At 41.6% G+C, this 25,502-nt stretch overlaps 1 long non-coding RNA gene and 12 other non-coding genes across 13 annotated transcripts; 3 read left to right on the top strand and 10 right to left on the bottom strand.

Moving 5' to 3' along the window:
• Positions 1-1,417: 1,417 nt before the first annotated feature.
• Positions 1,418-1,499, bottom strand: TRNAS-GCU (transfer RNA serine (anticodon GCU)). Its single transcript has one exon. It is a non-coding gene; the product is annotated as a tRNA-Ser (tRNA).
• A 285-nt stretch (positions 1,500-1,784) lies between these two features.
• On the bottom strand, positions 1,785-12,506 carry LOC147347526 (uncharacterized). Its single transcript, XR_015152301.1, has 3 exons — positions 10,938-12,506; positions 7,826-10,057; positions 1,785-2,312 (listed from the first exon to the last, which is right to left on the bottom strand). It is a non-coding gene; the product is annotated as an uncharacterized LOC147347526 (long non-coding RNA).
• Positions 3,125-3,196, bottom strand: TRNAQ-UUG (transfer RNA glutamine (anticodon UUG)). Its single transcript has one exon. It is a non-coding gene; the product is annotated as a tRNA-Gln (tRNA).
• Positions 3,687-3,758, bottom strand: TRNAQ-UUG (transfer RNA glutamine (anticodon UUG)). The gene has a single exon. It is a non-coding gene; the product is annotated as a tRNA-Gln (tRNA).
• Positions 4,880-4,961, bottom strand: TRNAS-UGA (transfer RNA serine (anticodon UGA)). Its single transcript has one exon. It is a non-coding gene; the product is annotated as a tRNA-Ser (tRNA).
• TRNAM-CAU (transfer RNA methionine (anticodon CAU)) lies at positions 5,407-5,478 on the bottom strand. Its single transcript has one exon. It is a non-coding gene; the product is annotated as a tRNA-Met (tRNA).
• TRNAG-GCC (transfer RNA glycine (anticodon GCC)) lies at positions 5,842-5,912 on the bottom strand. The gene has a single exon. It is a non-coding gene; the product is annotated as a tRNA-Gly (tRNA).
• Positions 10,234-10,305, bottom strand: TRNAW-CCA (transfer RNA tryptophan (anticodon CCA)). Its single transcript has one exon. It is a non-coding gene; the product is annotated as a tRNA-Trp (tRNA).
• A 207-nt stretch (positions 12,507-12,713) lies between the features above and the next one.
• On the top strand, positions 12,714-12,786 carry TRNAR-UCG (transfer RNA arginine (anticodon UCG)). Its single transcript has one exon. It is a non-coding gene; the product is annotated as a tRNA-Arg (tRNA).
• A 2,630-nt stretch (positions 12,787-15,416) lies between these two features.
• Positions 15,417-15,498, top strand: TRNAS-AGA (transfer RNA serine (anticodon AGA)). Its single transcript has one exon. It is a non-coding gene; the product is annotated as a tRNA-Ser (tRNA).
• Positions 15,499-15,821: 323 nt separating this feature from the next.
• TRNAR-ACG (transfer RNA arginine (anticodon ACG)) lies at positions 15,822-15,894 on the top strand. The gene has a single exon. It is a non-coding gene; the product is annotated as a tRNA-Arg (tRNA).
• A 1,965-nt stretch (positions 15,895-17,859) lies between these two features.
• Positions 17,860-17,931, bottom strand: TRNAM-CAU (transfer RNA methionine (anticodon CAU)). Its single transcript has one exon. It is a non-coding gene; the product is annotated as a tRNA-Met (tRNA).
• A 1,071-nt stretch (positions 17,932-19,002) lies between these two features.
• Positions 19,003-19,074, bottom strand: TRNAW-CCA (transfer RNA tryptophan (anticodon CCA)). Its single transcript has one exon. It is a non-coding gene; the product is annotated as a tRNA-Trp (tRNA).
• Positions 19,075-25,502: the final 6,428 nt, after the last annotated feature.

Genomic DNA, 25,502 nt, shown 5'->3' with positions numbered 1-25,502 from the left:
TCTGTTGTCCCCTTCTCCTCCTGCCCCCAGTCCCTCCCAGCATCAGAGTCTTTTCCAATGAGTCAACTCTTCACATGAGGTGGCCAAAGTATTGGAGTTTCAGCTATAGCATCATTCCTTCCAAAGAAATCCCAGGGCTGATCTCCTTCAGAATGGACTGGTTGGATCTCCTTGCAGTCCAAGGGACTCTGAAGAGTCTTAGAAAGACCTTATCATCTCCTGATCTAAAAGACCTTGGTTCCCATGAACCTTAGTTAAAAAAAAAAAAAAGTATGATTTTTTTTTTTTAAACAAGCAATTTGGTCTCTACCTCGGTTTTCTCATCCGTAAAAGAGGTGATGGGAGGGAGGATTTTCCAAAAGATCATCTTTATGGTCCCTTCAAATTTTGTTATTCCACACCATGTGCTCAGCCCTTTGCTATAGTTTGCCTGTAAGGTGAAAGAAAAGAGGGGGAACAGATGAGATTTTATGGGATTTTGGGCTAAAATTAAGATATAAGTGGCAGAAGATGATCAAAGAAGGAAGGAAACAGAGCCTGGAACTCCTGAAAAGATCTTTGACTAAATTCATTCATACAAAACACAAAGAGGAGAATGATGCTTTCATTTGAGAATTCACAGAAAAGGTACATTTGATGTGCCTCTTGCAAAAAGATTTTGCCACCAAGGAGTAGTGACTTTACAGGCAGAAGTGACTGCATGAGCAAAAGCAGAGCATGTGAACAGTTTCTGCTCCTGAAAGCAGGGACCAGGATTCAGATAAAGCTAGAGTCTGACGAAGAGATTGGGGGCCACCGCAGGGCGGGTAGGGAGTGATGAGGTGTAAGGAGAGAGTGCCTTGGACCTGGAAACGTGCTGCCTGGGATTTAAAAGGCAAATATATGTACAAAAACTGCCGAGACAAGGAACCATGGCTGGAGAGCGGTTGGGAGCAGTGAATGAAGAGAATGACCCGTGGTTCTCAGCCCATCAGAATCACCTGTGGTGCCTGCAACCACAGAAACGTCACCCTCAGGTTTACTGATTCAGCTGTGTGAAGGTGTGGCGGAAACGAGGACATTTTGAGAAAACTCCCTGGGAGTGTGTAATTTGCTTCACTGTTTGGAACGCAGGCAGGAAGGAGGCGGCCAGCGGGTTGGGCAGGGTGTTAACGAACAACGGAACTCAAAAGGCCCGGAATCAGTTTTTGACTCCGGTGGAGAAGCAGTAGAATCAGTGAGCACACCTGAGCCTGAGCAAAGGCAGCAGTTTCTTAACTCTCTCATCCACGCGACGGATTTCCTAATCTCTCTATAAAAGGGGTTAAAAACATGCGTTATTGATAGTGAAAGTTACACAGTTCGTCCGTAACGGTTTTATACCTTGTTCACAGGGCACTAAAACCTCACTCCCACACTACAGCGGGAGAAGACAGGACGACGAGGATGGGATTCGAACCCACGCGTGCAGAGCACAATGGATTAGCAGTCCATCGCCTTAACCACTCGGCCACCTCGTCACCTGCATGACTTGATTCCGAAAAAATTATATTTCTCTACACAACAGAGTTCTATTTGTGAAATTACATTATTATTATTTTTTTAACTTATGAGGAAAATGTCTTTTCTCCCTATAAATGGCCCTCTTGCTTTGATAAAGGGAAAAAAAATAAAAGACCACACTCCAAGCACTAAAGAAGAGTGTGAAGGATCCTCAAAAGGCTTAAACTAGGTCTATTTTATGATCCAACAATCCCAGTCTTAGTTATTTATCCAAAAGAAATGAAAACAGGATATCAAAAATATATCTGCACTCCTATGTTTATTACAACACTGTTTACAATAGTCAAGATATGGGAAAAAATTGTCAGGAAATGAATAAAGAAAATGCGGGGTGTGTGTGTGTGTGTGTGTGTAATGGAATGTTATTCAGCCACAAGAAAGGAAACTCTGCCATTCAAGACAACATGGACCTTGAGGGTGTTATGCTAAGTTAGATAAGACATATAAAGAAAGACAAATACTGTATGATATCACTCATAATATGTAAGAATACGTTACCTTACATGGTAAAAGAGATTTTGCAGATATGATTAAGTTGAGGATTTCAAGATGGAAGAGTATCCTGGATTATCCAAGTGGACCCAAAGGAGGATCAGATTCAATAGTAGGAAATGTGAATGCAGAACCAAGAAGCAATGCATGGAAGAGGCCATTAAAATTGAAAAAAGCCAGGAAATATTCTTGAAGTCTCTTGAAATATTCTTCATTGAAGTCTCCAGAAGAAACATAGCCATTCTGAAACCTTGATTTTAGACTTCTGAACTCCAAAACTGTAAGAAAGTAAATTTGTGGTCAATTACTACAGCAGCAATAGGAAATTAATACAGAGGTTCTAAAGCACTTCCATGACTGGGGCTTAATAAGCAGGAAGAACTTTGCAGAACTTTTTCTAGAATGCCAGAGGCACACATTTGTGGGGACTCTTATTTTGCTGTCATTGAGAGTACTGGAGGATACATGCTCAAACTGTGGTGAGAAAGTCAACAGAAGGAATTTAGAGTCCCACTGACAGCTGCTATTGTTGTACTCAGAGACCAGAGGGTTAACCACTTTACCATGGGACCTTGATGTAAGTAACCTTCACAGGAAGATTTGTATCCTGGTCAGTTGATCTTTCAAAGGCTTCAGCATAGATTCAGTGGGAACATTAAGAGACAGTGGAGACTTTACACTGTCCTGTAAAGAGACAGTGGAGACTTTACACTGTCCTGTAAAGAGACAGTGGAGACTCTCAGATGACCGATAGCTTAGAATCTTATTCTATGTTTTGGACATTTTCTGGTCTGTGTGCAGAGTTTTGCAGCCTACAGAGCATTTGCCTGAGCTCCGAAGGAGAAAAGGATCACAGGTGGGGCCTGTCTTCTGGGACTGCTATAAAGGCCTCTGATATATGAACTCTTAATCACTCAAGTAGGTAGTTCACTTACAGATCTGACCCACTTCATAGGAGTCCCAGAAGAAAGTAAGGGAGAATGCTTCTCCGGAGGATGCCTGAGTGGGAAGGTTATGCCCGGAAACCGATGTGTACATTATCAATTTGAGGCAAACCGAGAGAAAATTGGCTGGTCACCAAAACTAATGAAGGTCCCACCGAGATTTGAACTCGGATCGCTGGATTCAAAGTCCAGAGTGCTAACCATTACACCATGGGGCCACTACAACCTACTATCTCCTGGAAGATTTCTGAATATTCATTGAAGAGCCTGTGCTCTTCAGGACTTTGAGAACTATAATTTTTTATCTTAAAAATATATATAAAGAATCAGTTGTATCCCAGTCAGCAAAGGATCCGAGTGAAATACAACGACCAAGGCTCACAGGCACTACGAATTTCTCAGGACCCAGTTCATATTAAAAACTGATGGAACTCGGACCCAGAACTGAGGTCAGGGGTATAAAACGCGAATAGTCAAGCAGACAGCAATCTAAATTACTAGAATCTGGGGGATTCTGTAGTCCAGAGAAGGAAATGGAGAAGACAACAGATGGGAAATCTCAGATGAATAGATGAAGAAAGTTGTTCGGCAGAACATTGCCTCCTTGCTGACGGGGATGGGGTGTCTAGTCGCGCAAGTGCTTAGATGTCTGGCCTCCTGGAGATACCACAGTGATTGAAGAGACGGGGAGGGAAGGCACCAAAAGTCAGGTCCCACCGAGATTTGAACTCGGATCGCTGGATTCAAAGTCCAGAGTGCTAACCATTACACCATGGGGCCACCGTATGCTCTTTAAGGCGAGCAGTTAGAAACGTGGCTGCAGTGTGTCATATGCACTTTATTCTGATGATTTCGGTCTTGTATGAATGAAGGCCTCATTATCAGTGCTCCACAATGCGAAAAGCGTACAGCTCACTTTGCTTCCAGTTATTCTCAGAGTCCACGTAGGGTTTGAGTATCTGCCTTCCTTGCAAAATCAAAACCGCACTTAACTGAATTTCTGACCTGGGCCATGAATGTCTATATATGGTGTCTACACTTAAAAATTCCATAGGACACGTGTGAATATAGAAGAAGAAGAAAAACGTTCAAGATAAGATAGGAAATTATTGGTAATTTTGAGATTAAGGAAAAACTTTGGAGTATTTTTACAAACTTCTTTTTGCTTATCCGCAATTCCAAATGGATCAATTGCAAGTTTAATACAAGTTGAATTTTTGTTATATTCATTCTTATTTCTGTCGTATATACCGTGTGCGTATGTCTTAGAAAGAGTTTTAGCAAGCGAAACAGTTTTTGGTATGTTTGGGGTTTTTTTTTTTTTTTTTTTAAATAAAATTTAGCCAAAATCTGAAAACAGTTTTGAATATTCTTCAACTGATACTTACTCCCTACAATATGGCCTCCTAAATGGAATGATAAGAGGGCTCCAGAAGGAAATGTTGGAAATTTCTGTTTGAAATACTGGTTCTGAAACGTCAAAATATTCACGAGTAAAATAGTGATGCCTTGATAAACCCAAATTCTTGGAAGTTCATTAAGGAGAAAACGAGGCAAGTGAGGATCGAAAGTCAGACCTAAACTGAATTTAAGTTGGGGAGATAGTAATTCAAAATGAATTAATGCCTGAGCTTAACATATATGTGTGTGTGTGTGTGTGTGTGTGTGTGTGTGTGTGTGTGTGTATGTATTTATAATGGTCTCAGAAATCCCTAGCGTTTACCAAAGTAAATTTCAAAGATTTTCTCTACAGACAGTTATACTAGGGGACTAAAATTTCCTCCATCCAATTTTATGCAGAAAGATAATAATAATCAGGGAAACAGTGTATTTCGTGTCAAGTTTCCACAGTTAGTACTTGGACCTGGAGAGGAGGAGAGAAAAAAAAAAAAAAGCGACTACGTAGCCGGCAGGATTCGAACCTGCGCGGGGAGACCCCAATGGATTTCAAGTCCATCGCCTTAACCACTCGGCCACGACTACAGAACTGATAAGATTGTCTAGATATTTTCCCATGAGGAATATCTTGCCTGTTACAAATGTCCTTTCATTTTAACAGCTGTTCTGGAATGCCTGTCATCATGATAAAAATATCAACAATTTGAAGATGAGATGTTGGTTACAGATCTTATCACAAAATGTAACCTTTGTCTGACTTACAAAATACCAGAGATCTTACGAAGGTCACATTCCAATCCCTACAATGTGTAGTGGTCCCCAAATCTGAAAGATTAAATTCCAACAGATTTCTCGGACATAAAGAATAAGATTTACCTCCGTTAAAAATGGGAAAGAGGTATTTCTAACAAGCAACTTTAGGGATTCTTACACATCCAGAGCTAGTACAGAAGCTAGATGTGATAGTCTGTTGTAAAAGCATTCAGTCCCTTCTAAGATCAGGTTTCAATCAACAAAAAGACACCGCAGATAGCAGAGGATGGTTTCGATCCATCGACCTCTGGGTTATGGGCCCAGCACGCTTCCGCTGCGCCACTCTGCTAACACGTGTTCTTTGTTTTTTAATTTATTTTCAAGGGGATACATTTTGGCACTTTCTTAGATCTAAAATATTATGAATATCTTTCTAAAGCTGCTTCGAAGAGTAGGAATATTGCATATATGTCTGTACGTGGCCACATTCCACCTCCAAATACCACTTACTCACAAATCACTTTCTAAAGACTACTGTCAATTGAGGTTTTTTTGGTTGTTGGAAAACCAAATGCATGCCAATAGGTATAATTTATAAAATTGAAATTGTGAATTTACAAAGGTGAAATTGTAAATTACCAGTAAATCACCAGAAGTGCACTTAGCTTAAAATACTTCTTGTTTGCGGCTTTTGGGGAAAACATAAACTTGATGCATTGGCCGGGAATCGAACCCGGGCCTCCCGCGTGGCAGGCGAGAATTCTACCACTGAACCACCAATGCCTCAACGAGTTCAGCATTCTTTATTTGTGTCCAAATAATTATCTTATTCCTAAATTCTGGGGCAAATAATAAGGGTGCGTATTTTTTCCCCAGAATGTTCTTAAATCCCGTCAAATAACAGATTACATCTAAATATTCTGGGAAAACCTGTGAACTAGAAGGAAACTGACACTGCTGATATGTGACTTGGAGTCTTTTGAAAATGAAAAATACCTATAAACACCAGACATATAAAAATGTTTTTCTCCATCCCTTCCTCAATTTATATCTTTAATGAAAACACTTTCTGAAAGTTTCTTATTAAGGCTGAAAGCCAGTTCGTATACTTACTAGGCCAACGTGCTCAATTCAAGTTTGAAGCACCAAGTTGCTTCATTTTGGAAAAAAGACCTTCTATTGTCATTCTGTTTATGGAGACCCAAGTTTGGCAGGGAGGATATTGTCAACGGAAGCAGGATAAAAAAGAAAATAATAAAGGAAAAAATAATTCTCCCACTTCCTTCTCCTTACTTGCTCCTGGATACAGCTTGCCGAGGTCACTGTGGCACTTTGGAAGCAAAAGACAAATGGGGCCTAGAAACAAATCCTGTGTTTCAGGACTTTTCAGCTGGTTTGGAGGAAAAAAACAACACAGAGAAAACCACTGATAATCAATGAAAACAATCTCTACTGAAATGACTCTTGAGTGTGGGCTTTAGGGAAGTAGCAGAATCTGACAGCCTGGATTATTAAAGCATGTGAAAGCCCAGGAACTTTTTTTCACTCTAGAAATCTCTTCACTTCTTCTTCAGAATAGAGAAATTGCAATATTTAATAGGCGGCTATGATTAGGATGCTTTGAAGGGGAAGAACGGCAAAAAGCCTTTTAGTAAATTGAGAGGTTATTAATGTTGATCTTAAAGGAAGAATCTGGGCCATAAATTAGGTTCTTCCAAATCCTAGCAACAGAATAATATATAACTGGACAGTATGAGAGATATAAATAAATTCAGCCAAGTTTCCTAATTTGTTTATTCATATGTAAATAGAGCCCAACAGAGTTGAATGTAAGTCATTCAACTTACATTCCTCTAGGGGTTGTAAAAATAAAATAAAATGATGCATATTGAAGCCTTGAAAAATAGTATAAAACTATCAGATAAATATTAGCCACTGATATTTATTTCATGGAACTTTTTAATGAACCACTGGGAGTCAGAAGTTGTATCTTCTATTATAAACAGAAATCTTTAGTGTAATGCACATAGTTGGTGCTCACATTAGTTGTACTGAATTGATTACATACTGTAGGCTATTTTAGAACAAATATCTAAAAGTATGTTCTTTGTTATAAAAGAAATCTTTACAATGTGCACTCTTTTTCCTCAGATTTCATTTGGTTTAGATGCTAATTCGTATCCAAGTCTTGGGACCCCACGGACTGTAGCCTAGCAGGCTACTCTGTCCATGGGATTCTCCAGGCAGGAATACTGGAGTTTCCTTCTCCAGAGAATCTTCCCCACCCAGGGATCAAGTCCAGGTCTCCTGCATTGGAGGCAGGTTCTTTACCAACTTAGCTACAAGGGAAGCCCTTGCTATTTCTTCAGAACGTCACCAATAACCTCATTGAAAAACAAAGCTGAGTTTATTGGACAAGAGAAAACATTATGTCAGGAATCTCAATAGTGACTCAGAGTGAGAAGGTAAAGTTGAGCTGTTTAGTGAGATTTTCAAAATGTGAATTTTTGGTGAGTAAGGATTGGATAAGGATCGTAATATATATAAGCATTGCTAGACACAGGAGATGATTTTGAGATAAAATGTACTCATTGTCTACTGCTGTGTAACAAATTACCCTAAAACTTAGTGGCTTAAAACAACAAACATTTACTATCTCATATTTTCTGTGGATCTGGAATTCAGGAGTGGCTTACCCAGGTTGGAGTCTCTTCAGTTCAGTTCAGTTCAGTCGCTCAGTCGTGTCTGATTCTCTGCGACCTCATGAATTGCAGCATGCCAGGCCTCCCTGCCCATCACCAACTCCCGGAGTTCACCCAAACTCATGTCCATCAAATCGGTGATGCCATCTAGCCATCTCATCCTCTGTCGTCCCCTTCTCCTCCTGCCCCCAATCCCTCCCAGCATCAGTCTTTTCCAATGAGTCAACTCTTCACATGAGGTGGCCAAAGTATGGGAGTTTCAGCTTTAGCATCAGTCCTTCCAAAGAACACCCAGGACTGATCTCCTTTAGAATGGACTGGTTGGATCTCCTTGTAGTCCAAGGGACTCTCAGGAGTCTTCTCCAACACCACAGTTCAAAAGCATCAATTCTCCGGCACTCAGCTTTCTTCACAGTCCAACTCTCACATCCATACATGACCACAGGAAAAACCATAGCCCTGAATAGACAGACCTTTGTTGGCAAAGTAATGTCTCTGCTTTTGAATATGCTATCTAGGTTGGTCATAACTTTCCTTCCAAGGAGTAAGCGTCTTTTCATTTCATGGCTGCAATCACCATCTGCAGTGATTTTGGAGCCCTAAAAAATAAAGTCTGACACTGTTTCCACTGTTTCCCCATCTATTTCCCATGAAGTGATGGGGCCAGATGCCATGATCTTCGTTTTCTGAATGTTGAGCTTTAAGCCAACTTTTTCACTCTCCTCTTTCACTTTCATCAAGAAGCTTTTTAGTCTCTTCAGTTCAGTTCAGTTCAGTCACTTAGTCGTGTCCGACTCTTTGCGACCCCATGAATCGCAGCACGCCAGGCCTCCCTGTCCATCACCAACTCCCGGAGTTCACTCAGACTCATGTCCATCGAGTCAGTGATGCCATCCAGCCATCTCATCCTCTGTCGTCCCCTTCTCCTCCTGACCCCAATCCCTCCCAGCATCAGAGTCTTTTCCAATGAGTCAACTCTTCGCATGAGGTGGCCAAAGTACTGGAGTTTCAGCTTTAGCATCATTCCTTCCAAAGAAATCCCAGGGCTGATCTCCTTCAGAATGGACTGGTTGGATGTCCTTGCAGTCCAAGGGACTCTCAAGAGTCTTCTCCAACACCACAGTTCAAAAGAATCAATTATTCGGCGCTCAGCCTTCTTCACAGTCCAACTCTCACATCCATACATGACCACAGGAAAAACCATAGCTTTGACTAGACGGACCTTTGTTGGCAAAGTAATGTCTCTGCTTTTGAATATGCTATCTAGGTTGGTCATAACTTTCCTTCCAAGGAGTAAGCGTCTTTTCATTTCATGGCTGCAATCACCATCTGCAGTGATTTTGGAGCCCTAAAAAATAAAGTCTGACACTGTTTCCACTGTTTCCCCATCTATTTCCCATGAAGTGATGGGGCCAGATGCCATGATCTTCGTTTTCTGAATGTTGAGCTTTAAGCCAACTTTTTCACTCTCCTCTTTCACTTTCATCAAGAAGCTTTTTAGTCTCTTCAGTTCAGTTCAGTTCAGTCACTTAGTCGTGTCCGACTCTTTGCGACCCCATGAATCGCAGCACGCCAGGCCTCCCTGTCCATCACCAACTCCCGGAGTTCACTCAGACTCATGTCCATCGAGTCAGTGATGCCATCCAGCCATCTCATCCTCTGTCGTCCCCTTCTCCTCCTGACCCCAATCCCTCCCAGCATCAGAGTCTTTTCCAATGAGTCAACTCTTCGCATGAGGTGGCCAAAGTACTGGAGTTTCAGCTTTAGCATCATTCCTTCCAAAGAAATCCCAGGGCTGATCTCCTTCAGAATGGACTGGTTGGATGTCCTTGCAGTCCAAGGGACTCTCAAGAGTCTTCTCCAACACCACAGTTCAAAAGAATCAATTATTCGGCGCTCAGCCTTCTTCACAGTCCAACTCTCACATCCATACATGACCACAGGAAAAACCATAGCTTTGACTAGACGGACCTTTGTTGGCAAAGTAATGTCTCTGCTTAATGTCAATATGCTATCTAGGTTGGTCATAACTTTTAGTCTCTTACAAGGTAGCCAACAGGATGTCAACAAGAGTTACAGACATCTACTTACTTGGGGCTGGAGTATATACCTCTTCCCCTCTTCCTCCCCCTCCTCTTCCTCTGCCATCTTCTCTCCCCTAACCCCCTTCTCCTTCTCCTCCACCTCCTTCATCATTTCCATCCATTTACTTACTCTTTGGTATTCCTGAAAAGCAAAATAAAAATCATAAGCTTAATGCTTTAAGTTGATCTACATTCTCTTTACTTCTATTTGCCAGATGATCTTCAATAATTTCTGGGAAGAGGTTCCTCTTCAACAGATTACGTGAGTCAAACACAAACTGGCCAGCAACTTTATGAAAGCTCCCTTTCTCCAAAATTTGACCCCGACGTGATTTGAACACGCAACCTTCTGATCTGGAGTCAGACGCGCTACCGTTGCGCCACGAGGTCACGAATGAAAGGTAGACCCTATTCTAAATTAGGATTTAAATAATGCCTTCTCTTCGTCCCCAGGTCCTAAAGATTTATCTTTCTATTGGTAAACTTGATTATATTTCTCCCCGCTATTCACAGCTTCACTAATACTTGGTAGAGAAAGATAAGAAAGATTAAATATTAACTCAAAAGCCCCAGTGCTCCGCATAGGGGAAACTCATTGGTTTCTCACTTCCCGCCTGTCGAAACTTCGCTGTCTTGAGAATAACTGTTTACGTACTCAGCTTAGATCCACAATGAAACAGGATTAAGAATTGCCACTATTTTCGAACAACCAGTTTTCCTATAAATTCACTAGACCTCAGTTCAGTTCACTCGCTCAGTCCTGTTCAACTCTTTGCGACCCCATGGACAGCACGCCAGGCCTCCCTGTCCATCACCAACTCCCAGAGTTAACTCAAACTCATGTCCATTGAGTCGGTGATGCCCTCCAACCATCTCATCCTCTGTTGTCCCCTTCTCCTCCTGCCTTCAATCTTTTCCAGCATCAGGGTCTTTCTTCTCAAAAAGATTCCCAGCCTTCCCTGCCCTGCGGTGTCCAATCCTTGACCCTGCACCCGCCACCCTGTCCCACACACCCCTCCTACCTCAGCGCTAAAAAGCTGCTTTATCCTCAAAAGTGTAGCATAGATGGCTTGTCTTCCTGACACCCTCACTTCTCACTGGAATTCCGAGAGCCTTCTGCTCTCTATACTGTACACTTGCCGTTCAGTTCACAACAACTCAGAGCAAATCGCTAGTATCTACTGAGTTCTTAGCATTTTCTACCAGTTCTGTGTTATTAGAGCCTCTTCTAGCCAGTGATTCTTAAAAAGTGCTCACGGACTAGGAGCATTTGCATCAGCTGTGAACCTGTTAGCGAAGCAAGTCCTTGGCCACGCCCCAGGCCTACAAAATCAGGTCTGGAGGCGGACCCCAGCAGCCTTTGTTTTAACAAAACCCCCCTGATCGTGATGAAGGGAATAGCTTGAGAAACACTGCCCTAGCCTAGAAACTCTATACTTTGCTCACTCAAAATAATAATAATTTTCCGTTTTCTTCCAGGATGGTGGACAGGCAAGGTGATATTAGTTTGTTGCTATAGCAAAGTACCACAGATTGGATGGCTTAAGCAACGATTTATCTTCTCACAGTTCTGAAAGCTAGAAATTCAAGAACAACCCTGTCAATGGGTTTATAGACGGCAGTTCTTCTCCTTGGGTCTTCACATGGTCTTTCCTCTGTGTGTTTGTGTCCTGGTCTTTTTACATTAAGGACACCAGTCATTGTATCAGGGCTTACCCATATGACCTTTTTTACTTTAGTTACTTTTTTAAAAGCCCTGTCTCCAAACAAAGTCATATCTGAGGTATTGAGGTGTTAGAGCTTCGATATATGAGGCGCGGGTGGGAGTAGGGGAAGCAGACAGGAGGACACAATTCAGCTCCTAATAGCCAGTTTCCAGGTGAAGCTGCTGCTGACAATTCCTGAGCCTGGCAAGGGGCGTGACGACGGAAGTTCTGTGGTGTGTATCCGATCGCCTCTTCACTTTTCCTACACGAAGTGTTTAGAATTCAGCTTTCTAGGGTCTGACAAGTCAACAAAGTATCACACTTCAACCTGCTTTCCAGATGCCAAGTTTGTTACTGTTGCCTCCTCTCCCGAAATTTTGATTCTATTTGAATTTAGGTTTGGGGGCTGTTTTGAGTGGGATTTCTGGAGTGCACAAAAGCGAATTCTTGTCTTTCACCCACAGTCTTTACCTGAAAGCCCCCCGCAAGGCAGCGGTGGTCCCCTGAGTAAATAAAGTAATCCAGCTCTATACCTCTCCTTCAGCTCTCAGCTCAAGCATTCCTTCCCTACTGTGGCCTTTCTCCCAGATTCTCATCAAAAGATAAAAAGCACTCTATTATTAGCTATTGTAGGATCATCTTGTTTTAACTTTACAGTATTTTTAACCCTCGGGTTCAACCTATTTCCCCAACTAGATGGTAGGATTTTTGAGGAGCTGGAAATGTCCTTGTTTGCAATAATACTCTCACTATGTTACAATTATGGGCTTCCCATGGGGTCGCTAAGAGTCGGACACGACTGAGCGACTTCACTTTCACTTTTCACTTTCATGCTTTGGAGAAGGCAATGGCAACCCACTCCAGTGTTCTTGCCTGGAGAATCCCAGGGACGGAGGACCCTGGTGGGCTGCCGTCTATGGGGTCACAGAGTCGGACACAACTGTAGCGACTTAGCAGCAGCAGCAGTTGGTGGCTCAGCTGTAAAGAATCCGCCTGCCGATGCAAGAGAACAGTAATAACACATGCTACGAAGATAGTTGAGATTGTTTTCTTTCAATGAATTATCCAAACACGGGAGCATGGACACGGCCGGACCACGTGGCCTAATGGATAAGGCGTCTGACTTCGGATCAGAAGATTGAGGGTTCGAATCCCTTCGTGGTTGCTAGGTGTTTAAATTATTACTACTCAGGAACTGTGAACTTTTATAACGATCATTCTTAAAAATCCAATTTTCTTGGTTAAAGTCCGTAATCAGAAATCTCCTTTTCTCCTTAATAGTTTTATCCTCCATGCATTTCTGCTCAACACCTTTTCCTTTGCTTTGTTTCTTTTTACCCATACAATGTCTGTTCCTCTATCCACAATATCTATCATCAGTTAGTTCTCCCGGTCTGCTCTTCTCAAAATTTGGTCCTCGAACCAATGCCAACATCGAGGAGCTTTCTAGAAATGCAAACTTTCCCAGCTTGTCCTGGTTCCCTCTCAGCACTATACTTGAGCTATAAAATTAGAATTTTGGGAGTGGGGCTCAGGAATCTGATAACAATTATTGAATCTGGGTGGTGGGTATATAGATAATTCCCGATTCTTTCAACTTTTTTAAATGTTTGAAATTTTTTACAGTAAAAGTTTAATTAAAGAAAAAAAAAAGAGGGGTAGGGGGGATTGACAGAAGCTGTTCTGTTTAAACAAAAGCCCTGGGAGAAGAGCACAGGGCTCCTAGGATACAAGACAGAGGGTCAACATCAAGAAACCAGCATTGTGCGAGGTAGAGCAGATGCTTTCTTGCCTGGGGAATCCAGGCTCCCTAGACAGAGTGGTCAGAAAAAAAGCTGAGAAAATTAGACAGATGCCCGTGATGAGGGACTCCTACACACTTGTGATATTCCCTGAAAGCCACAAAGTAACTTTAAAGACTTTAAAGTAAAAAAAAAAAAAAAAAAAAGACTTTAAAGTAGAGGAGAGACCCAATCTAATTTGCATTCTCAGATTAATACATCAGTTAGTGCTTACATAGCCCTGCCTACATAATCTGCTCTAAACTACGTCTCCAAGGTGTTATCTCTCACTGCTCTCCCTCCTTCTCCCCCTCCAAAAAAGCAACATTCCAGCCAGACAACACTTTCTTTTATTTATCTCATATTCCACAAGATTTAAGTCTAGAACACTGCTCCCATCTCCAATTTGGCTCACTTTCACACATCCTTCAGATCTAAGTTTAAACATGATTCACTCCACATATATTTGAGTATCCATTTGGCCAGCGATAAGGTATAATTGGAACAGTTCTTCATGAAACTTGGTGTTTAATGAGTGACTCTCCAGGCAACCACCTAAGATATTCATGATTGGGATCTACATTCTTCCCGTGGGCTACTAAGGCACCCTGGATCTCTCACTTATCAAACTCAGTGGTGAATATTCATTTTTGTAATTGTTCACTCTGAAAATTTCTCAAAACAGTAGCCATATTTTTATGTCTCTCCACTGAACGAGCAGCACCTAGCAAAGTGTTTGTCCTGTGATTGTGCCCAGAATACAATTTTTGAAACAATGAAGAAATGAATGAATCTCTTTAGGGACAATGGACCAGAAACATTCCAAGAAATTGTTGCAGTTAAGCCTATGAGAAACTGTTGGAACCTGATCTTAGAAAATGGATTTGACACTTGGGAGGAAAAGTCAGATTGAGAAACAGTTCCAAGGTTGAACCAAAGACCTGGAAACCTGTGGCCTCTGGAGAGGGAGTTAGAGAACAGATAGATATAACGGGAGTTCTAAGTCTTTGGTTTTGGTACCTGGGTGCTCCTGTCAAACAAAAATCTAGGTTGTCGGAGAAGACCCAACTTTAGAAGGAAAAACTGGAGCTTTCATTTGGGGATGTATTGCTTTTGAGATGCACATGGACATGCAACAAGAAGTAACTAGGACAACTGTATTTTCTGGAGCCCAGACATGAGGTCTGAGCTGCAGGAGGTAATTTTCAACCTATCAGCACATAAGCAGTGGTTTATCAATCATGCCCTGTCCTCCTTCTGTTCATGAAATGGAGTTGTTGATGAAATACAGAAATCTTCTACTTGTACACTAACACACCCACATGCATGCACATACAGTTAAGATTGTGGTAATGGTTGGGTAGTTTCAGAAAAGTGAAGATCCTGGGGTTCTGGTCTTGTTTTGGAGGTGGTCTCTGCAAATATTTTTAAACTTTATCCAGAGTATTAGATACTCTGTGAGAAAATAGTCCCATGCCATACAGTGGATTTGATTCTCAGAAATATTTTCATATTACTATTTTATTCAAAAATATTCTACCTACTGCTTTAAAATATTTTGAGCTTTACAAAGAGATGGGAGATGGGGCTTCATGGGAAATATTTTGATAGATCCTCATTCTTGAACTTAAAAATAACAGTTACAAAAGCTGCTGACATTTGTTGAGCCCTTACTATATTTAAGGCACTAGATTAAATGTCTAAAGACATAGAGTGTCTGTAAGGAAAAGCTGTGCCAGATTATTTATTGAGCATTAATTTCCTACTCCAGCAGAAATAAGAGGATTTTTTTTTTAAACTGTTGCAATATATGGCGATTTGCTTTCTAGAAAAAGACCATTCTCAGTTTACTACATGCTGGAAATAAAGTTGGTTGACTCCTCTTCGATTTTATCAACTATTAATGGAACTTATCATCTTTTGTTTTGCCCTTTTTAATGACTAAATACTGAAGTTGCTTAAAATAAATGATATATAGTAACATGGAGAACATTGAAGGAGACTATGTATATACGTAGTCGTGGCCGAGTGGTTAAGGCGATGGACTAGAAATCCATTGGGGTCTCCCCGCGCAGGTTCGAATCCTGCCGACTACGAGTTGGTTTTTTTACTCTTTTTTAGCATAATAAAATTTCTGCCTGGTCGGATTTACCTTCAATTGCAAGGTATTTTTTTAAAAATATTAAACACTCTCTCAGACCTTTTACAAATCACATCAAAACAGAGTTCTCATAGACCATGAAGGAGTCATATTTTATGAGTTAGAAAAAAGAACCAGTAAGACTTTCTTCTATTTCAGTTCTGAGCTTTCTCAGCTTCTCAAACTGAAAGGAAAGATTTCACACATTCATATTTAAAGCAACAGTGATACCACAATTTCCCTTTTTCTAAAACTGTAAGTCCCTTTTAACTCGCGGGGGGGCCAGTGGCGCAATGGATAACGCGTCTGACTACGGATCAGAAGATTCCAGGTTCGACTCCTGGCTGGCTCGGCATTTTTTATAACGCCCTTTCTGTAAATTCCACAAATTCCTGTCTTCTCTAGGCCTCCGTGTTAAGCTTTTCTAATTTTCTATTTATTTTACAATATCACTCCATACAAAATGACAAAAATGTTAATACACAGGCTTTAGCTATGGCTCGCTATTCTTCTTTTACATACATAAATTTTCTTTAAATCACATCATTAAATTGTTTTTCAGACTGACGGAAACTCACTTAGGTGTATGAGGGAAACATAAAAGAGGGAACACCTTTCAAATGCATCATTCTCAAAGAGTTAAGATTGAAAGTCTCACAAAGAGAAGATTTCTTGATAGCAATTTTTTCTTCTCTCTTTTTTTTAAGATTTAGTTTTTTTAGAGCAATTAGTAGTTCACAGCAAAATTGAGAGGAAGGTGCACACACCTTCTCACACATGTATAGTCTCCCCCATCGTCAACAGAGTACACTTGTTCGAAATGATGAGTCTACTGTGGACTGAAGTCCATAGGTTTCATTACAATTGGCCCTTGATGTTGTGCATTCTAAAGGTTTAAACAAATGTAGAATCATAAAGGAAATCTACCCTGAATATTTATTGGAAGGACTGATGCTGAAGCTGAGCTCCAACACTTTGGCCACCTGATGCAAAGGGCTGACTCATTGGAAAAGACCCTAATTCTGGGAAAGATTGAGGGCAGGAGGAGAAGGGGACGACAGAGAATGAGATGGTTGGATGGCATCACCGACTCAATGGACATGAGTTTGAGCAAACCCTGGGAGATAGCGAAGGACAAGGAAGCAGGCATACTACAGTCGGTGCGTGCGTGCGTGCTTAGTCGCTTCAGTCGTATTTGACTGTCCGCCGGGCTCCTCTCTCCAAGGGATTCTCCAGGCAAGAATACAGGAGTGGGTTGGCGTTTCCTTCTCCAATTCTGACCATGTGGTTTCAAAAAGTCCGACATGACTGAATGACTGAACAACAGAAAGGCATGTATCTATCCATTGTTACAGCATCTCGCAGAGGATTTTCACTGCCTGAAAAATCCTCTCTGCTTGGCCTATTCATCCTTCCTCTTACCAACCCCTGGAAACCAATGATGATTTTACTGTTTCTGTAGTTTTGCCTTTTCTAGGATGTCATATATTGGAATGATATGGTATGTACAGCCTTTCAGATTGGCTTATTTCAGTTAGTAATATGCATTTAAGGTTTCTCCATGTCTTCTCATGGCTTAATAGCTTATTTCTTCTTAAGGCTGAATAATATTCCATTGTCTGCATGTACCACAGTTTATGCATTCACCTACTGAAAGGCATTTTGGTTGCTTCCAAGATTTGGCAATTAAGAATAAACCTGTTATAAACAATCGTGTACAGGCTTTTGTGTGGACAAAAGTTTCAACTCCTTTGGGCAATTTAACAAGGAGGGAAATTGCTGGATCATATGAACTGGCAAACTGTCTTCCACAGTGGCTGTACCACTTTGCATTCCAACTAGCACTGAATGACAGTCCTTGTTACTCCATCTCCTCTCCAGCATTTGATGTTCAGTGTCCTGGATTATTTTGGCCACTTGATATGAAGAGCTGACTCATTGGAAAAGACCCTGAAGCAGGGAAAGTTTGAGGGCAGGAGGAGAAGGGGACGACAGAGAATGAGATGGTTGGATAGCATCACCCACTCAATGGACATGAGTTTGAGCAAACTCCAGGAGATAGCGAAGGACAGGGAACCCTGGAGTACTGCGATCCATGGGGTCGCAAAGAGTCAGATACGACTGATCGACTGAAAAACAACAACAATAGGTGTGTAGTGGTATCTCACAGTTACTTTGTTCTCAATACATATGCTTTTTATGTGCTTAAATAGTGGGTCAAACACCTCACTAAAGGAGATATACAATGCCAAATTTTCTTAATTAAACTCTCTTCTCTACTCTCAAAGTTCTCTTCAGGAAGAAAAAAAGATTGTCTTAGCAGAGGATGGTTTCGATCCATCGACCTCTGGGTTATGGGCCCAGCACGCTCCCGCTGCGCCACTCTGCTGCAATAAACTGTACTCTCACACTTAGTATTCAGCTTTCCACAGACTTGTTTTTTTCAACTCTATAGAGCTGAGCGTTTTCTTGAACTGTTTTTCTCTGTTTCTGTCTCTCTTTCTCTTTCCTCCAGAGCAGTAATCTCTGTTTTATAATGTGATGGCCAAGGGCCTAAACTAACTGCTAAGAAAAGTGTTAATAAGAAATAGAGAAGGACTATTTTGGATACTCTTCCTCTATGCACAAAGACATGCTTAGATGCAATGTCTGTTCCCGTGTGCTATGTGAACATGTACATTACATCTATAACAAAATATCTGCTGATGTTCCATATGTCATGTTTTAAAGCCATTCTAAGTTATACAAAGTAACAGGTTCTGATTAAATAAGCCTGCTTTCCTTTTCTTCTGCGCTGTTAATGTAATGGTTCACAATCTCTTGGAGGGTGCTCAAGTCCCAGGTAAGAAAAAAAATACACAGTCCTGTACATTTTTTTAAAAACAGAGTTTTAAGGAGTTCTTAGAACTTCTAGCCCAGAGGACTACTTCTTCTGATGTAATGGTTCATTTCCTCTAGTCTCAATTTGGCAAACCAAACAAAAAAATTATGTTCAGGTTTTCTGCATCTGGAAATGTACTGACTTCCTTCTTGGATTGTTGGAGTAGGGGAATTGCAGAGAGCCAAGATTCTGCTTGCTGTGTAACCTTTCTGGCAAGGAAAAGCTGATACAGGTGTGAAGCAGGAAATGTCAGAAGATGTGGGAAGCTTCTGACCGTTGGAGAGAGAGATGTGGATAAGGAAATGGGTCAGGGAGCACAGAAGTGAGCGTGGAGAGATGGCTGGGAGTTGGCAAAGACTGAAATTCAGAACGTTTGCAATAAAAGAAAAATGTCTTTCGCAGAAACGAATAAAAATGTCTTTATGGACCCAGAAATAAACCCCCCAAGCACAGTTATAGTGTACACCTGCCTGTTTACCTACTTTGTAGAGGGCAGCGTTAAGGGCAGCTAGCGTTGGAGAAAACATCTTTTTTCCCTCCAAGTTTCAGACCAGTGCATCCCATAGACAGTAAAACGATTGACCCCGACGTGATTTGAACACGCAACCTTCTGATCTGGAGTCAGACGCGCTACCGTTGCGCCACGAGGTCCTGCGGGGGCCCCTTCCTCCTTTACTTGTCAACCTGATCTATGAAATTAATTATCGGTACTCAGAGAAGACCATGCAGCTGGATACAAAATAATGCCTGGTGGTCTCCTGGATTAAAACAGCTAGTCCATTCAATCACTTACTGATTCTCTGCCTCCTAAAATGCTTCTATTTCCATTGCTTCCTATTCTATTTCTTTCCTTTTCTTACCTAATTTTCTCCATATATGTCAAAAATAGACATTCGGGGTTTGTTTTGTTTTCGTTTCTGTCTTTTTAGAAATAATAGACATTCGGTTTAAAGTCGGGAGTTCTGAGTTGGAGTAAGAGTAACAAAGAGTGCCCTCCCCTCATTCCTTAGCCCTCCCCCTAATCAGGGACGCTGATCAGGGTTTTGAATTTGTTACCAAAGTTGATGGTAGTTGCTAACCACATACTAGTGTTTCGAGGAAACGAATTTAGCCGGGGCCGGCCTGTTTAACTGTGCAGCTCCTATCTGCGAAATAACATCGTCTTCTTACACCCACTCTTGTGCTTCGATGAAATGATCAATTTCACATTGCAAGAGTTCTTCCGAATCTGAACACTGTATCTGAAACTGCCCCTAAGAAGGGCAAGAAACCTTTTTTTTTTTTTTAGCCCGAGGAAACAAGTGATTCTGGCCCGTGGTTAGGCTGGTTAAAGCACCTGTCTGAGAAACTGCAGTTGGGTGTCGAATCTCAATGAGATTATTTTCCAAGATCTAAATACTAGAGAGGTCTCTTTGAACTCCTAGAAAAAGATATTCTGAAAAAGAGCTCTGGACTCATTTTTCAAGATTAAGAAAAGGAAACTTTAATTTTCAGTGTCCTTTTTATAGTAGTGGGTCATTTTTCAGAATATCCTGTCTAGGAGTCCCTAAACTGAATACCTCTGATTGTCTTTATCTCTTTTCCTTATTTTTCCTAGGCTAGATGCTGCATACTATACATCAGTATCTAGTATACCATATATTTTACTTATATATTTATTTATTACCTATTAAAGTTGGCACCCCACTCCAGTACTCTTGCCTGGAAAATCCCATAGATGGAGGAGCCTGGTGGGCTGCAGTCCATGGGGTCGCAAAGAGTCGGAGACCACTGAGCGACTTCACTTTCACTTTTCACTTTCATGCATTGGAGAAGGAAATGGCAACCCACTCCAGTGTTCTTGCCTGGAGAATCCCAGGGACTGGGGAGCCTGGTGGGCTGCTGTCTATGGGGTCGCACAGAGTCGGACATGACTGAAGCGACTTAGCAGCAGCAGCAGACTAAAAGCTAAGGCACAGCCTCTTCCGGGATCCATCTGAGTGGTCAGCTTGCACTCCACTTAATATACCCCCTTTGGCTACCACATCCACCTCACCACCACCCCCTGGCTACTGCTACCCGCTAAGAACAAACACCAGGAAGTTTACCTGGGGGGTGGTAGTGGCCTAAAAACTCAGGCTCTCAGAGTTGATATATGTCTCTCCTTTTGGTTGTAGATCCTCTGTGACGCTGAACATACGATAAATTATTGTAGCATAGGCTGCTAGAGTAGTTACCAGTCTGTTTCTTTTTCTTATTGGACATACAATTTTCTTTTTCCCTTTGGGATGCTATCACAAAAATATTATAGAGTAGGTGGCTTAAGCAAACAAAAAAAGTATTTTTAACGTTCTGGAGGGCTGGAAAGTCCAAGATCAAGGCATCAGCTGTTCAGTATGACTGTGTCCTCACATGGTGGAAGGGGCCAGGGAGTCTTTGGAGTTCTTTTTCATAAAGACACAAATTCCATTCATAAGGGCTCCAACTAATCACCTCCTAAGACCCCGCCTCCAAATACCATCACATCAGGGATTAGGTTTCAACATATGAATTTTAAGGGGACAGAAATATTCAATCTAAACTACACTTCCTAGCCTCCTTTGTGATTACTTTTGGCCCTGTGGCTGAGATCTGGACAATCAATGTAAAGAAAATTGTAACCAGCCAGTTTGCAACTTTGAAACTTAACCCAGGAAAACCTTTCATGGGGGTTCCTCTTTTCTCCCTTTGCCTTTATATCTGTCAAATGCAGAGGACTCCATAGTCCTCGACTCCAGAGTCACTCAATAGTCTCTCCGCGTCCATGTGAAGACCAACCAGAAAATCTGCATTAGACGTTGCCTGAGAGAAAAGCAAACATTTGTTGAGATGAAAACCTGAGATTTATGGGTTTTGTTTATGGTTTTTTTATAGGTGTTATAAATCAATTAGTATCACTAATACAATAGAGTTTCACTGTCACTTGCTTATCAATGTCCCACATTTTAGTGCTTAACTCTAGATAGCATAATTATATCTACATTATATAATACACAAAGTGATAATGTAACAGGGGAGTCATTAGCACACAAATGCTACACATATGACATAAAATTCACAAATGTTTCCAAAATTCTAAAAATTGTTACCTCACTAACAATGTATAATTATTTTGTAAACTAATTTATGAATCTTGCTGCACTTCACTTCCTCACCCTGTATCCTGTATCCAAGCTGGGCTGCTGCTGCTGCTAAGTCACTTCAGTCGTGTCCAACTCTTTGCGACCCCATGACGGCAGCCCATCAGGCTCCGCCGTCCCTGGGATTCTCCAGGCAAGAACACTGGAGTGGGTTGCCATTTCCTTCTCCAATGCATGAAAGTGAAAAGTGAAAGTGAAGTCGTACAGTCGTGTCCGACTCTTAGCGACCCTGTGGGCTGGAGCCCACCAGGCTCCTCCGTCCATGGGATTTTCCAGGCAAGAGTACTGGAGTGGGGTGCCATATGAAGAAACGTCAAGTAGAGAGCACATGCAGTGATGCATATTGGCCACCGGGGGAAGGAAAAGCCTAAAGATTATCAACAGAAAAGGACTAAAAAGGGACTAGAGCCCAGGACAGGAAGGAGGGAGGAGAGGGAGAAAGAAAGGGTCTGTCGAGCGGGGAGGAAGGGAAGGGAGGATAAAGAGGTGGCAGAGGAGGGCTGAAAGGAGGAAAAAGAGGTAGAAAAAGCAGGAGAGACAAGTTATTGAAGGGAAGAAATAATTTTCTCAACAGCAGCTTTTGACATTTGTCAGGGACCTTTATATTTTATAAAGTGTTATAGATACTGTTTCATTTTCTCCTCACACAACAACGCAGATAGATAGTGATTCCTAATTACGTTTTTAAAGATTCTTTTCAAGTACTGTTAATTTATGATGTTGTATTGGTATCAAGTGTACAGAAAAAGAATTCATAAATATATATACTTTTTCAGATTCGTTTCTATTATATGTTATTACAAGATACTGAATATAGTTCCCTGAGCTACACAGTAAGTTTTTGTTATTTATCTGTTTTGTATGGAGTAGTGTGTATATGTTAATACCCATGTTTTGTTTTATTTCAACCTGAAATATTGAGAATCAAGAAAATAGAATGCTTTATACATGACAATTTTGGCCACCTCATGTGAAGAGTTGACTCATTGGAAATGACCCTGATGCTGGGAGGGATTAGGGGTAGGGAATAACAGAGGATGAGATGGCTGGATGGCATCACTGACTCGATGGACGTGAGTCTGAGTGAACTCCGGGAGTTGGTGATGGACAGGGGGCCTGGCGTGCTGTGATTCATGGGGTCGCAAAGAGTCGGACACGACTGAGCGACTGAAGTGAACTGAACTGATACATGACAAAATGAAGAGAAACATGCAGGAGTGGGGAATCAAAGAGTATTGAATTTTTACTATATATTACAGTTTTATTCTTCTATTTCTGTACAGGTAATTCTACAAAACCTGTCTCAGAAGAGTCCTCCTGTCAGACCTCAAACAAAAGGGTAAGATAGCAGTACTCAAAACTCAACAAAAGTCTGCCCTCAGGGACTTGGCATGCTAGAGAGAGGGAGAGAGAAAACAGGTAAGTAACATGCAATTTGTCAGATAGTGACCTAAATATTATGGAGAAAAATTAAGCACAGAAGAGACAGAAAGAGAGACAGGGAGGAGGGAGTGGTCGGGGAAGGTTTCGAGCAGCCTCTTCATCTGTAAAATGGGGCCAGGAGCCCCCACCTCCCAATGTTCAAGGAACAAATGTGTTATTATAGGCCTTAGCAAGTGCTGAGCAAATGTAAACAGCTTTCCTGCCCTCACTCTCTCTGTCTTGAATGACCTTGACATTTACACCAGGCCCCCCTTCCATGTATATAACCCATCTTTCTCATAAGCCCCAGGCCTGCCTCTCCATCTGAGGATGTTTCTGTCTAAGTGATGCACAGGGACCTCCGACACAACAGATACTGGGCTGCCATCGTCACCTGCTCAGCTCTTCCTTCTGGCTGTTCTGTCCCAGCAGTACTATTGCCCACCCCAGTCACCAAACCATGACCTTGGGATAAGCCAGAAAACTCACTCTCTCTACCCTACCTCCAGCAGATGCCATTTCTCTACAGAGCTGAGCCTACAGACTTTGCAGGATACGATAAAAATGTGTGGTCCCTTTATTTATTATTTATTAAAGTGGGGAAAGTGCTTTTAAAAATACTAAAATAGAAAGGTTTTCTCTTGAATCCTCCATAGCCTGTCTTTCCCTCAACTCATCATAGTGACTTTTATTTGCTGGTTAATACTACTGTAAGTAAAGAAAGATCAGACTTTTAACTCTTAACATGGATTTTACTGGACTCTACAATGTGCAATTTCAGTTTTAAATACAAATATCAGAGCACTTAACTCCTGAGTAAAATCACTAAAATTATGTTACAAGGAAGAACAAAATCTGACTACATGTTGGATTGGTTTCTTTTACTTTAAACTTTGCTTCCCATTGCTTTTGTTCACTAAAAGGATGATGTCTATACATCATCTGCCTGTCTCAGGGAACCCTGCCTCTATGCCTGGAAGTTAAACCAAAGCGCCTTTGTTCAGGAAAATATCCTGATCCTGTCCACCTGTAGATGGTTGCCAGAAAGAAAAAATGAAAACATCCCCTCATTCATTCCAGGATATATTTGTGAGATTAATGGCCTTTTTACTTTACTTCCTCACCTCCTCACCCTCTCTGTTCTATTATAGAAACAGGCATCCAGATCCCAATAAGGTAGTTATTTTGAGACACTAGCCTGCTATCTGAGAAAATAGCCAGCTTTCCCAATACAGTTGCCATTCCTTGTCCCAACATCTCATCTTTATTGGTATTGATTGTTTGATTGGTTTTGAGTGTTTATTGGTTTACTGGTGTTGAGTGGTGAGCAGAGAAAGCTTGGAGTCAGTAACAATTACACCACTTAGACCCAGTAAAAGTTACGCCATTTTTATCTCATAGCATGTACATACATTTCACTCTTACCAGAACAGTGGAAACTATGCACAAAACTAACTCCACTGCCATTATTTCTCTTCTTCACTTATATACCTTCTATGACACATTCTTTGACTTATTGATAAATAAGGAAGAATGAGAGGAAAAGGAAGGATGTGTTGCCCTATCTTTTCCTGACTTTCTATGTCATCATTTTCAGCATAAGTGTCACTCAGTCATGTCCGACTCTTTGTGACCCCATGGTCTTCAGCCACCAGGCTCCTCTGTCCATGGAATTCTCCAGGCAAGAATAATGGAGTGGGTTGCCATTTCTTTCTCCATTTTCAGCATAAGTGGTTGGCAAATACAAGGAAGTAGCACATGAAAGCGTACGATAGGACTGTTTCTTAGGACTTCATTGGCTTCTTTCCGCATGGGAAGCAAAGTTTGGTTCAAAAGGGAGGCATGGCCCCTAGGGCCTGTCAGCATCTCATTTTCTCAGTCGTATGTGCAACTTGTGACCTCATACTCAGTCTCAGTCTCGCTGAACTCCCCCACATTGTGGCTCCCCTGGAATTTTGTGTTCATAGGGCATCATAAATAACTCGAATGGAGCTGCCAAAACAGTGGACACACTTACTGTTCACATACCCCCTCCTCATGACCTTGCTCAGGTGGCCCATTGGACTTCACTTAAAATATATAAAGATAAAATTATTAAGAATTTCAAGATGGCAACAGCAGAGTCTTAAACCAAGAGTGGCACCCTACCGAGTATGGATCCCGTGACCCTGCACAGGTGACACACCTCTGAAGTCATCCTGTTGGGCCCACTATGGGGAGGGCAAGAGGATCTCCATCTTGAGGCTGTCAACCATCTTAAGGCAGGATGTGAACTGGGCCTGAACTTTGCCCAAGAATGAGGAAACCATTGTTAAAGAAAAGCCAGGTCTCCGTGGAGACCTCCTTCCCCACAGATGGCAAACGTGTCAAACAACAAGGTTGGAGTTAAGGTCAGGCTGCCCCAGTTAGATTAACAATGAAGATACCCCCCTTGAGATCTTCCTCCCCCATCTCCACCAGTGGAGGAGGCTCCCTTCCCTCCTACTGCGCCACTGAGTA

This window comes from Bos grunniens, chromosome 23 (genome assembly GCF_055505025.1).
Source record: "Bos grunniens cultivar Pamir isolate PY7600 chromosome 23, Bosgru_T2T1.0, whole genome shotgun sequence".
NCBI lineage: Eukaryota > Metazoa > Chordata > Mammalia > Artiodactyla > Bovidae > Bos > Bos grunniens.
Note: the sequence above shows the minus strand (reverse complement) of the source record. Positions and strands in the feature narration are given on the sequence as shown.